This window comes from Triticum urartu, chromosome 1A, assembly GCF_056163025.1.
Source record: "Triticum urartu cultivar PI428250 chromosome 1A, HENAU_Tu73, whole genome shotgun sequence".
Taxonomy (NCBI): domain Eukaryota; kingdom Viridiplantae; phylum Streptophyta; class Magnoliopsida; order Poales; family Poaceae; genus Triticum; species Triticum urartu.
Genome location: NC_141873.1, coordinates 164,576,624 through 164,590,695, shown reverse-complemented (window position 1 = coordinate 164,590,695; position 14,072 = coordinate 164,576,624).

Below are 14,072 nucleotides of genomic sequence, written 5' to 3'. Positions count from 1 at the left end.
GTCACCTTCTGAGTTGAAGCCTTATGCCCCTTGGATTATGAGATTCCTCAGATCAAGGTCTTCAATCAATTACAAGGCTGACTTTCAGAATCATCTCAGTTACTTGCCGCCCATTGAAGTCTTCAAATGACTTATTTCCTCATCTGATGAGAAGGAAAAGGCAACTGTTATTATCAATGAAGGCATTCATTCATTGGATGGTCAGTTCCGCAAAGCTGCATCTTACTCTAGCAATGATGACTCTGCCACTCATGACTCTGCCGCCAATGCTTCAAAGCAAAATCCTCAAGGCACAGCTCCAAGGGTGTTGACTGATCGTGATCTTCTCCTCAATTTTCACCAGAAGGTCGATTGCAACCATAAATGGGTCAAGCATTAGTTTGGTTAAATTCTTCAGAACATGACCATCACTCAGAATTCAAGACCTCAAGAAGATGGGCTACAAGCAGGACTTTGACTGGTCTCAGCCACCTTCGAAGAAATTCAAGAAGGTCAAAGTTCCTCACTTGGTGGCCAGCTCTTATTCTTCATCGCGCTAGACTGATGAACATGAAGATTTGGACGACACTGCGGCAAGCCGTACTTCAACAACCGACCCCAACAACGCTGGTGCTCCTCCATCGACTTCGTGATGATTTCTTCAGGTGCGTTAGTTCTCACTTTTCGTCCCTTTTGGTCATTCAATGACAAAGGGGGAGAAATTTGAGTTAGTCTTCAAGCGGGTCTATCTATATGGGCGTTTTTTTGCTAAGTTACAACTCTCGTTCTTCTGAAGATTTGTTGGATTGAGTTGTAAAACTTAAGTTCGATGGTGGCCTGATACTTTTTGCTATGTTCTTCTACATGTTGTTTCCTCATGTATGATAATGCACGCATGCTGAATTACATCAGTCACCATATTTCATCATGCATTTCAAATTCTTCATATCATATATTAAATGCATGTATGAATTACAAGATATAGGGGGAGATCTCCATGATTCTACTCTTCAAATGTGCATTGATTTAAAAGCAAATTCCTCTCTATGCACATCTTCATGGGGAGTTTCTTCTTCTTGCAATCAAATCCTCAATATCTGTATTTACACTTCATATGTTTATCCCCATTGAAACCTTAACCTATATTGTCATCAATCACCAAAAAGGGGGAGATTGTAAGTGCATCAAGTGCCCCTTAGTGATTTTGGTGTACTGAATACTTATAGGTTAAGGCACTGATGTGTTTTGAGTGTACACAGGTCTATAAGTCTATGAGGAGTTTGATATTTAAAGAGAAAGTCAACCCCTAAAAATGAATGTCTTCAACTGAAGACTTTGGATTTTTGAAGACTTTCTAAAGACTTTGAAAGTGAAGAAATTGGTGTGACCGTGAAGACTTGATATTCATGCGAAGAATATGAAGCGTGAAGACTTTTGTTTTCGTAGTTTCTTTTTCTCTTTCTTGAGTCATAGAAAACACCATACTGTTAAAGGGGGTCGGGGTAAAACTAAGGAACAGTTTCCAAGTGATGGTCATCTCAAAATCCTACACCTACCAATCCCTTCGAGTGAAGCCATTGGAAATTTCATACAGTTCAGTTAATTTGACAGAGACGAAGTTCTTCTGGTCTCTAAGGAATTTGTTCTGACTGAGGAGTTAGGAATTCGCCAGTGTGAATTGCCTACAAGTAAGGAATATGATAGCCCTGAGGAATTTGAGAGCTCAAATTTTCGACCGTTGCTGTGCTACACGCCAGCTGTCCTAAAATATCTATTCACCTGACGGTCATATCATTGAAGGGCATTTATGTCTTATCATGTCGGGCTGCTCCCTAGGCTTTAAATAGCCGCCCCGTACAATCACTAGTTGGTTGGCTGCTCTGCGAGAAACTGACACTTGTCATTAAAAGCATCCCATCCTCCGAGGACTTCGAGCGAAAATCATCAAGTGAGGAAAAACCCAAAACCCCAAACCAAACACCTACATACCCAAAGTGATTGAGCATCACTGAAGAGATTGTTCCTGTGTGGAACCGACGCTTGTTACCTTTGAGGACTGTGCATCCTCCAGACGGTTAGGCGTCATGGTCTAGAGCATCCAAGAGGAAATTTTGGATCGCCGAGTGACCGAGTCTGTGAAGGTTTGGAAGTCACCTGAAGACTAACCACGAGTGATTGGATGAGGTATGTGTGACCTTAGTTCAAGGAGAATACAGCGAGGACTATGTGTCTGTGACTGTGTGTCCTGAGGTTTGAATACCTAGCCGCTCCAACTAGACGTACAACTGTCATAGCTGCTGGAACTGGTCTACCAAATCATTCTCTTCACCAAGCTAACTGGTTCTATTTCCTCAACCCTTTCATTTCCTCATTCTGTGTTGTTGTACTTGATCGTTACTGTTTGAAGACTTTGACTGAAGACTTTCTCAATTTCCTCAGCTCAATTTCTTCAGTCAGTTTGTCTTCAGCCTGCTTATCCCGTGTTTACGCTTTCTGTACTCTGTGCTTGTTTTCATTTCATCATGATGAATGTGCTACTACTCTGTTATGTTTGCACCTGAGTACTTATTCCTCTACAAGTAGTTCTTCACTATGGGATTTCCTCACTCTAAAATTCCTCAGTGAAGAATTCATAAAAATTGCCTATTCACCCCCCTCTAGTCGACTTAACACACTTTCATGTATTTATTCCATTTGTCGATGCTCACACTTTTTCATTGTATCATCCATGCTTAGATTTATTTTCTTGCTTTCTTCTTGTGTGTTTGAAAAACTTTAGGAAAAACCCAAAAAATTATTTATAGTTAATTTACTTTCTATGCATGTTTAGTAGTATTATTAAAAAGAAAACCAAAAAAGATTTCCTTGTTCTTCTTTTTCTTGTTGGGAGCTTTCCCGTGTAAATAGTTTTTCTTGTTTTTGCTTTTCTCTTTTACTTGCTTGTTCAAGAAAACCAAAAACTCCAAATATATTTCACTGTGTTTCTCTGAATTTCTTTTCTATTTATTTGAGTTGTACAAAGGAGATGACCATGATGAAAATGTTGAGTGGCTCTCATATGAATAATTGTTGAACTAATAAAGAGCACTGATATGTCTCCAATGTATCTATAATTTATGAAGTATTCATGCCCATATATTATCATTCTTGCATGTTTTACAATCATTTTATAGCAACTTTATATCATTTTTTGGGACTAACATATTGACCCAGTGCCCAGTGCCAGTTTCTATTTTTTGCTTTTTTTACATCGCAGGAAATCAATATCAAACAGAGTCCAAATACCGCGAAACTTTATGGAGATTTTTTTGGACTAGAAGGAACCCAATGGGGCAGAGCTGCACCTGGGGGGTGCCCCGAGGGGGGGAAACCCACCAGGGCACGCCAGGGCCCCCTGGAGCCCCCAGGTGGGTTGTGCCCAGCTCGGTGGCCTCCCGCAACCTCTCTTTGCACTATATATTCCCAAATATTCCGAAACCCTTCAGGGTTAATCTAGATCAGAAGTTCCGCCGCTGCAGGGCTCTATAGCCACCAAAAACCAATATAGACCCGTTCCGGCAACCTGCCGGAGGGGGAAAATCATCTCCGGTGGCCATCTTCATCATCCTGGCGGCCACCACGATGAGGAGGGAGTAGTCCACCCTTGGGGCTGAGGGTTTGTACCAGTAGCTATGTGTTTTATCTCTCTCTCTCTCTATCTCTCTCTCGTGATCTATATCATGGGCTTTGTTAGCATAGATGGATCATATGATGTTTCTCCCCTCTATACTCTTGTTGTGATGAATTTAATCTTTACCCTTTGAAGTTTTGTCATGCCGGATTGAATGTTCGGATTTGAGAACACATGATGTATGTCTTGCGGTATGAATACTTGAGGTGACATTGGGGTATCTTATTGATTCACTTGACATACGTTATGACACTCAACTTGCGAATTCCTGCGGTGATATTGGGGTAATCTTTGCATAGGGGTTGATGCATGTTTTTATTACCCTTTCTTCGATAGAAACTTTGGGGTATCCTTGTAGTTATTTGTGTGGATTGAGTATTATGAATATGAATTTGCTTTGGTGTTATTCTAGTACGAACTCTAGGATAGATCGAATGGAAACAATAGCCTTGTGTTATTTTAGTACGAACTCTTGAATAGATCGAACGGAAAGAATAGCTTTGAGGTGGTTTCATACCCTACAAACAATTCCTATCTTTTGTTCTCCGCTAATAGGAACTCGGGAGTGATTCTTTGTTGCACTTTGCGGGATTATCATATGATCCAACTATGATAGCACTGTTGGGAGATTGAACTAGTGAACCCTAGGCCTTGTTTTTAAGCATTGAAATACCATTTTTGTGCCCATTTACTATTTGCTACCTTGCTGTTTTTATTTATTCAGATTATAAAAATATATTTCTACCATCCGTATTACACTTTTAGCACCATCTCTTCGCCGAACTAGTGCACCTATACAGGTTGCCATTGTATTGGGTGTCTTGGGGACACAAGAGATTTCTTATATTTGGTTGCAGGGTCGTTTGAGAGAGACCATCTTCATCCTACACGTCTCACGGATTGATAAACCTTAGGTCCTCCACTTGAGGGAAAATTGCTATTGTCCTACAAAACTCTACGCTTGGAGGCCCAACACGTGTCTACAAGAATAAAGTTGCGTAGTAGACATCAAGCTCTTTTCTAGCGCCGTTGCCGTGGAGGTCAGTGCTTGAAGGTATATCTTTAGATCTTGCAATTGAATCTTTTAGTTTCTTTTTTTATCACTAGTTTTGTTTATAAAGGAAAACTACAAAAAATGGAATTTAGGTTGCATCATATTATTGATCATCTTTATAATGGCTTTCTTGAAAATGATGGTTCGGAAGATTGTGCTCAATTCTTAGAAGAAGAAGAAGTCAACAAAATGCTTGGCACAAAATATTTGAATAATGAGCATGATTTCAATGTTGTTAGTATTAATTCTTTGAATATCCAAAATGCTAACGATGATTGCACAAGTCATGACAAAAATGTTTCTTATAAGAACATCACTTTTTGTAGAGTGAATTGGGAGTGCAATTGCACACCAAAAAGGGAAGATAGATTTTGTAAGAATCATAAATATGTAGAAACAAAAAGGTTGCAAGAGAGGCTAGATGATTGTGCTGAAAGATTTAATTTTTCCGCCATCCTTGTGAACTTTGCAATGAACATGGTCATTTAAATCTCCAATGCAAATTCTTTCATGACCAAATCGTGTCCAAAAATTGCAATAACTTGATTACCCTTGAGCATCATAAAGAGTTTAGTCTTCTTTTGGGGTATGAAGGAATGAAACGTATAACTAAGGGTATTCCAAAATTTAATCTCGAGTGGTTTATTGATTTTGATCTAGAAGAAATTTATATGTTTTGTGAGGTAAATTGCATTGAGAATCCTTATATTTCCAACTATCTATAGACAAGAAAACAAATATAATATGAAGAGAGTACTAATGAAAGGGAAAATATTTCCCAATACACTCCTAGTGTTTATTATGATGAATCAGGTAACGACGAGGAGCTTCCTATCCAATCAACCTCTTCAACAAGAAGCTTGAAAGAATTAATTAAACCCACACATGGTGTGGTGAAGAAGAAGAAAAGAAGAAAGAATATAGGTAAAAAGGTATATCTCCCAAATAATGTTGCTCCCATCGCATCGTGCCTCATGAAAGTGAATCAAATATGTTGATGGAGGATGATGATATTGATGATGATTTTGTTATGCCTATTGCTTGTTGTGATGATTATGATTGGGAAGAATATGATAATAATGTTTGCTATACTATTGGTGCTATTCATGCTATTGATAAGAATGATTGTGATGATATGCAAAACCACAAGCTTGGGGATGCTATGTTTGATGAGTATGATATGTTTGAAGATTTATTTGCTGGAAATAATGCTTGTCCTAAGCTTGGGGATTCTTTGCTTAATGAATATGATCCTTTGATTCCTTCTACTTTCGATAAGATTTTTTTATGATGATAGCATGCCTCCTATTTATGATGATTACATTGATGAAAGTGGGTTTGGAAGAGTGTCAACTCTAGGTAGTAGTGATCCCACTATTTTGGAGGGTATTGAATCTTATTACAATATTGATGAAAGTGGATTTGGAGAGGTCATGACTTTATTTGGTGATACATCCACTATTTTGGAAGAGGTTTCAATTGATTATGACAATGAAGTTGCTATCTATGATGATTATTATGATGACATCTATGCCATAAAGAGATAAATCTTCTATGCTTGTCCATCATGAAAAGAGTGTTGTATGTGATGGTTATATGGTTGAATTAATTCATTATGCCTCTGAAAATTATTACGAGAAAGGAACTTATGCCCTTACATATCTCAATAATATCAAGTTTCTTCTCTATGTATTGATTGTTTTGAAGTTACACTTGTTTTTCCTTCCTATGCTAGTTGATTCTTGTTCCCATAAGTTATTTTCTCAAAAAATCCCTATGCATAGGAAGTGGGTTAGACCTAAATGTGCTAGTCTTATGCTTCATGATGCTCTCTTCATGTTTCAATTCTTTACTTTTATGCGAGCATCATTGAAATCATCATGCCTAGCTAAAAGGCATTACAGAAAAGCGCTTGTTGGGAGACAACCCAACACTTTTACCTACTGTTTTTGTGTTTTCACATGATTATGCTACTGTGGTAATCATGCTTTATTGCTTTTGTTTCAATAAAGGGCCAAGTAAAGCCTCTAGGATCTTGTTGGGTGACAGTTGCTTTGATCTTGATGAAAAACAGAAACTTATGCGCTCACGAAAATAATTATTTTTTTAACAGAAGAGTGATATTGAGTTGATTATTTTTTCAAATGATTAATATACAAATTTCTCACGTGGTACTAAATTTTCAGAATTTTTGGAGTAGCAGAAGTATGGTTTGAGTATAGATTACTACAGACTATTCTGTTTTTGACAGATTCTGTTTTCAATGCATAGTTTGCTTGTTTTTGAGTTTCTATGGATTACATTGCTCAATATAAATTGTAGAAATGATATTATACAGTAGGAATTGTGTGATAAAAATTATGAATCTTGTCTTTGGCAGTATCAAAAGTGGAATGGTTTGCTCTTTATCATACTAACCTATCTCACGAAGTTTCGTTAAGTTTTGTGTGATTGAAGTTTTCAAGTTTTGGGTGAGATATCGATGTGAGGATAATAAGGAGTGACAAGAACCTAAGTTGGGGATTCCCAAGGCACCCAAGGAAATATTCAAGGAAGATCCAAGCAACTAAGCTTGGGGATGCCCCAGAAGGCATCCCCTCTTTCGTCTCCAACATTATCGGTAACCTCACTTGGAGATATGTTTTCATTCATCACATCATATGTGTTTTGCTTGGAGCATCAATTTATTTTGTTAGGTGCTTTCTATTATTTAGAATAATGTTTTTCATCTTTTATTTCAATGGAAGTGGCATAGATAGCCTTTGCCATGCTTATTTTGCAAGTATACATGTTACTGTTTGAAAACAGAAAGTTTACCGCTGTTACAAAAATTCCCTAGAAAAGTCAGAATGTGATAAAATGTTGATTTTTTTTGAAAAATGAGATCTGATAAATTTTCTACAGTGTGGTAAATTTTCATAATCTTTGGAGGTTAATAAGTATTGATACTCTTGCATTCTTTACAGATTGTACTGTTTTGGCAGATTGCTGTTATGTTTGCATTGTTTGCATACGTTTGCTTGTTTAATGATACTATTTTAGGATAGTAGTATTAAATATGCAGAGGAATTTAGTATGCAATGTTGAATAATAATTTTAGTGATTTGCTACAGTATAGAATGATAAGGTTTTTGCATTGGTTTATACTAACTTATCTCACGAGTTCTTGTTGAGTTTTGTGTGGATGAAGCTTTTGAGATTTAGGAAAACCGTGATATGAGAGGAATTAAGGAGACACAAAATCTCAAGCTTGGGGATGCCCAAGGCATCCCAAGATAATATTTCAATAAGTCTCAAGCATCTAAGCTTGGGGATGCCCCGGTAGGCATCCCACCTTTTTTCTTCAACAATTATCGGTTAGTATCGGTTGAGCCTAAGTTTTTGCTTCTTCACATCATGTGTGCTATCCTTGGATTGTCAATTTATTTTTGTTTTTCTTTATATTTTAATGAAGTAATTAGATCTGAAAGTTTTTAAATAAAATAGAGTCCTCAAATAGTTGCTAGGGAGGCTAAGTAAGCGACATTCACAACCCGTCAACGAAGCTCTTTTCTATGGAATTACTCTAGTGCTTCACTTATATCCTATGAGTAAATTGTTGAATAAATTGAATGTCATGAAGTTGAAATTATATCATGCCTAGTGGTAGCCTCACATTGGGTTTAGAAAGTGAAATCTTTTGAGGCTTGAAAATCACAATATTGGTCATACATTCAATTCACGAATAATGAGTATAAGGACGAGAACTTTCACATATAAATACACTATCATGGAAATCTTTTGTGATTGTGAGCCCCCATCAATATATTATATGCCAAAATTGTTGATGTTGGACAAGGAAGACAATGCAATGGTTTATGTTTGTTCATATTCACATAGAAGTTATGTTGTCATAGATCCTTCAACATGTGGTGCTTGCCCCCCATCTTTGCTAGCCAAAAATTTTGCACCAGGTAGAGATACTACTTGTGCATCCAGAAACCCTTAAACCCAAATCTTATTTTCAAGAGTCCACCATACCTACCTAAGGATTGAGCAAGATTCTTCAAGTAAGTTGTCATCGGTGCAATAAGGCAATAAAAATTGCTTCTAAAAGTGTGAGATCATTTAGTGTAAGAGAAAACTGAGCGTTGTACGAACTTGTGATGGCAAAGTAATAAAAGCGACGAACTGCATAATAAAGGTTGCTATCATAAGGGGCAATACAACGTGATGTTCTTTTGCACTAAGGGGTTGAGCATACAAACAAGTAAGCGCATGGCAACCTCTGCTTCCCTCTATGAAGGGCCTATCTTTTACTTTTTAGTATATACTTTTATGCAAAGAGTCAAAGTATTCCTCTCTATTCCTTTTTATTTTTATCTTTTCGCAAGCATCATGTGGTGAGGAAAGATATAGGCACATATGTCCAGTTGAATATGGGTGGCATGAGTTATTATTGTTGACATCACCCTTGAGGTGAATATGTTGGGAGGCAAAACAATAAGCCCCTATCTTTCTATGTGTCCGATTGAAACGTTTTGTTCATGTGTACAAGGTGAGTGTTAGCAATCATAGAAGACTATATGATGGTTGAGTATGTGGAGCTCTTACTTAAACTCTGTTGAATAAGTTGAATTGCAATTGCTTGGTGACTAAGAACCTAGGTTGTTGAGTTTCAAGAGAATTCATAGTTTGAACCTTAACATGTGAATTGTATGCTACTATAACATGAGAAGTTTCATAAGAAAGAATTGCTGTTATGATGCTAGGAAAACTTATTGAAATTATCATTGATCAAACTTATGCACTTTGCTAGCATTCACACTTCATAAATTATTTCTTTTGTCATTTACATACTCGAGGAAGAGTAGGAATTAAGCTTGGGGATGTTGATCCATCTCCAATGTATCTATAATTTGTGAAGTATTCATGCCCATATATTATCATTCTTGGATGTTTTACAATCATTTTATAGCAACTTTATATCATTTTTTGGGACTAACATATTGACCCAGTGCCCAATGCCAGTTGATGTTTTTTTGCTTGTTTTTTACACTGCAGGAAATCAATATCAAACGGAGTCCAAACACCGCGAAACTTTACACAGATTTTTTTGGACTAGAAGGAACCCAATGGGCCAGAGCTGCACCCTGGGGGGTGCCTCGAGGGGGGCACAACCCACCAGGACACGCCAGGGCCCCCTGGCATGCCCAGGTGGGTTGTGCCTACCTCGGTGGCCTCCAACACCCCCTCTTTGCACTATAAATTCCCAAATATTCCGAAACCCTTCGGGGTTAACCTAGATCAGAAGTTCCGCCGTCGCAGGACTCCGTAATCACCGGAAACAAATCTAGACCCATTTCGGCACCCTGCCGGAGGGGGAAATCATCTCTGGTGGCCATCTTCATCATCCCGGCGGCCACCACGATGAGGAGGGAGTAGTCCACCCTCAGGGCTGAGGGTTTGTACAAGTAGCTATGTGTTTTATCTCTCTCTCTCTCTCTCTCTCTCGTGATCTATATCATGGGCTTTGTTAGCATAGATGGATCATATGATGTTTCTCCCCTCTATACTCTTGTTGTGATGAATTGAATCTTTACCCTTTGAAGTTTTGTCATGTCGGATTGAATGTTCAGATTTGAGAACACATTATGTATGTCTTGCAGTATGAATACTTGAGGTGACATTGGGGTATCTTATTGATTCACTTGATATACGTTATGGCACTCAACTTGAGGATTCCCGCGGTGATATTGGGGTAATCTTTGCATAGGGGTTGATGCACGTTTTTATTATCCTTTCTCCGATAGAAACTTTGGGGTCTCCTTGTAGTTCTTTGTGTGGATTGAGTATTGTGAATATGAATTTGCTTTGGTGTTATTCTAATACGACCTCTAGGATAGATCGAACGGAAACAATAGCTTTGTGTTATTTTAGTACGAACTCTTGAATAGATCGAACGGGAAGAATAGCTTTGAGGTGGTTTCGTACCCTACAAAAAATTCCTGTCTTTTGTTCTCCGCTAATAGGAACTCAGGAGTGATTCTTTGTTGCACTTTGCGGGATAATCATATGATCCAACTATGTTAGAACCCTTGGGAGATTGCACTAGTGCAAGTACGGACCCTAGGCCTTGTTTTTAAGCATTGAAATACCATTTTTGTGCCCGTTTACTATTTTCTACCTTGTTGTTTTTATTTATTCAGATTATAAAAATATATTTCTGCCATCCATATTACACTTTTATCACCATCTCTTCGCCGAACTAGTGCACCTATACAAGTTGCCATTGTATTGGGTGTGTTGGGGACACAAGATATTTCTTGTATTTGGTTGCAGGGTCATTTGAGAGAGACCATATTCATCCTACACCTCTCACGGATTGATGATCCTTAGGTCATCCACTTGAGGGAAATTTCTACTGTCCTACAAAACTCTGCGCTTTGAGGCCCAACATGTGTCTACAAGAATAAAGTTGCGTAGTAGACAAGCACATTTTACCTTGTCTTCTCCTGTTGAATAAAATGTTTGCAGATTCCATCTTAGTCCACGGCACTCTTACACTATTATTATTATTATTATTATTATTATTATTATTATTTTCATATCATTCGGTCGTGCAAGTGAAAGGAAATAATGACGACATTCGATGAACTGGCCGTGGCAGAGAGAAACTGGTATGAACTCGCCTTGTTCTTTTTGTATAAATATGTTTAACCTAGTATCCATGATTCATCCCATTATGATTAAACATGTTTGCAATGAAAATTAGATACTATAGTTTGTCATGCCATGCAGAAGTAGCCGGGAGTTGATAATGATTTATCTTGGATATCAACATAGCGTTAAAATGATTGTGATGTAGTATGATGATATGGTATCCTCCTCTGAATGTTCAAGTGGCTTGACTTGGTACATGTTCATGCATGTAGCTGAATCAAAACCAACGTAGCCTCTATGATATTTATGTTCATGGTGTTCATATCCTACTCATGCTAGTGCCCAATGTTACTTATGCATAATGCATGGTTATGATTGTTGTTGCTCTCTAGCTGGCCGCTTCTCAATCTAATTGCTAGCATTCGCCTGTACTAAGTGGAGATTCTGCTTGTACATCAAAAACATTGACCCCAAAGCTATTCCAGATGAGTCCACCATACCTACCTATATATATGATATTACCCTGCCGTCCTAAGTAAATTTGCATGCGCCACATCTAAAAACTTCTAAAAATATGCATTTTCTGTGACTGGATCGTTCATGGAATGACATGAGGTAGTCGGTATCTTCCATGCTAAGCGGGTTATTCTCAGGTCGGGTGTTTATTCACTCACCATCACACGAGGAAAGGGCGGTATTAGGGATGCCCAGTCCCAAACTGCAAAATACAAAAAGAGTTAGTCGCTCAAATATTCAAGCAAAAACTCCCAATGGAGTCAAAACCTTTACTTGTATTGCTTGGGAACCGCCACTAGTCTGTTTAGCATGGGAGATATTGATAACTGATAGTCATGAAGTAAATGAGAAGGGTGCATGCCTCAAAATATCATTTACCTCTGTTTTAAAAATTGAGCTCTAGCACCTCTGCAAATCACTTCTCCCCTCTGCGAAGGGACTATTTATTTACTTTTATGTTGTGTCATCACCTTCTAAAACAAGCGCGAGAAACTGAGAAGAGCACAGTTGTCATGATTTATGCATTGTGTGTAGCTAATGTTGGGTGCATCATGACTGGATCTTTTCTACCATGAATTACAATGTTTACTCACTTCTTGAACTTTGGAGGTGCTCTGCATTTATGTTTTGCGGTCTCAGAAAGGGCTAGCGAGATACCACTATTGTCATATTATATCATGGTTGTTTTGACAACGTGTTGCCATTTGAGATACCTTATTATTGCTCGCTAGCTGATTATGTCATTGATATGAGTCATTATAATCTTTAAGAGTTATTGTCGACATGGTTAGTTATAATGTTGGCTGAAAACCCGGATACCACTATTGTCATATCTACTTTTCCTAACGCTTTTCCTCTTGTTTTGGACTCTAATTTGCATGATTTGAATGAAACTAACCCCGGACTGACGCTGTTTTCAGCAGAACTACCATGGTGTTGTTTGTGCAGAAATAAAAGTTCCCAGAATGGAATGAAACTTTATGAGGATTTGTCATATCAATAATAAGAATTTCTGGAGCCAAGACTTACCGGAGAGGGGCACCTAGGTGGGCACAACCCACCAGGGCGCGCCCCCCTCTCCTGGCGTGCCCAGGTGGGTTGTCCCCACCTGGTGGCCCCGCTGACCCTGAAACCAACGCTATAAATTCCTATTTTCGGATAAAAAATCAAGGAGAAAGAATTATCGCAATCCATGAGATGGAACCGTCGCCAAGCCCTATTCTTCCTCGGGAGGGTAGATCTGGAGTCCGTTTGGGGCTCCGGAGAGGGGGATCTTCTTCGTCATCACCAACCCTTCTCCGTCGCCAATTCCATGATGCTCCCCACCGGGGGTGAGTAATTCCTTCGTAGGCTCGTTGGTCAGTTAGGAGTTGGATGAGATTCATCATGTAATCAAGTTAGTTTTGTTAGGGATGGATCCCTAGTATGCACTATGTTCTAAGATTGATGTTGCTATGACTTTGCAATGCTTAATGCTTGTCACTTTGGGACCGGGTGCCTGTGATTTCAGATCTGAACCGTTTATGTTATCATCATTATATCCATGTTCTAGATCTGATCTTGCAAGTTATAGTCACCTATTACGTGTTATGATCCGGTAACCCCGGAGTGACAATAACTAGGACTTCTTCCGATGATTACCATAGTTTGAGGAGTTCATGTATTCACTATGTGTTAATGCTTTGTTCTGGTTCTCTATTAGAAGGAGGCCTTAATATCCCTTAGTTTCCAATATGGACCCCGCTGCCACAGGAGGGCAGGACAAAAGATGTCATGCAAGTTCTTTTAATAAAGCACATATTACTATTTACGGAATACATGCCTACATTATATCGATGAACTGGAGCTAGTGCCGAATAGCCCTAGGTTATAACTGTCACATGATGAATATCATCCAACAAGTCACCGATCCAATGCCTACGAATTTATCTTATATTGTTTCTGCTAAGTTACTATTGCTATCATCACCACTACGCTCGCTACAAAATTACTGCTATCACTGTTACTATTGTTGCTGTCACTACTATCAAAACTATCAAACTACTTTGCTACTGATCACGTTGCTGTAGATAATTAATCTTGAGGTGTGGTTGAATTGACAACTCAGCTGCTAATAACTTCAAGTATTCTTTGGCTCTCCTTGTGTCGAATCTATAAATTTGGGTTGAATACTTTACCCTCAAAAAGTGTTGTGATCCCCTATACTTATGG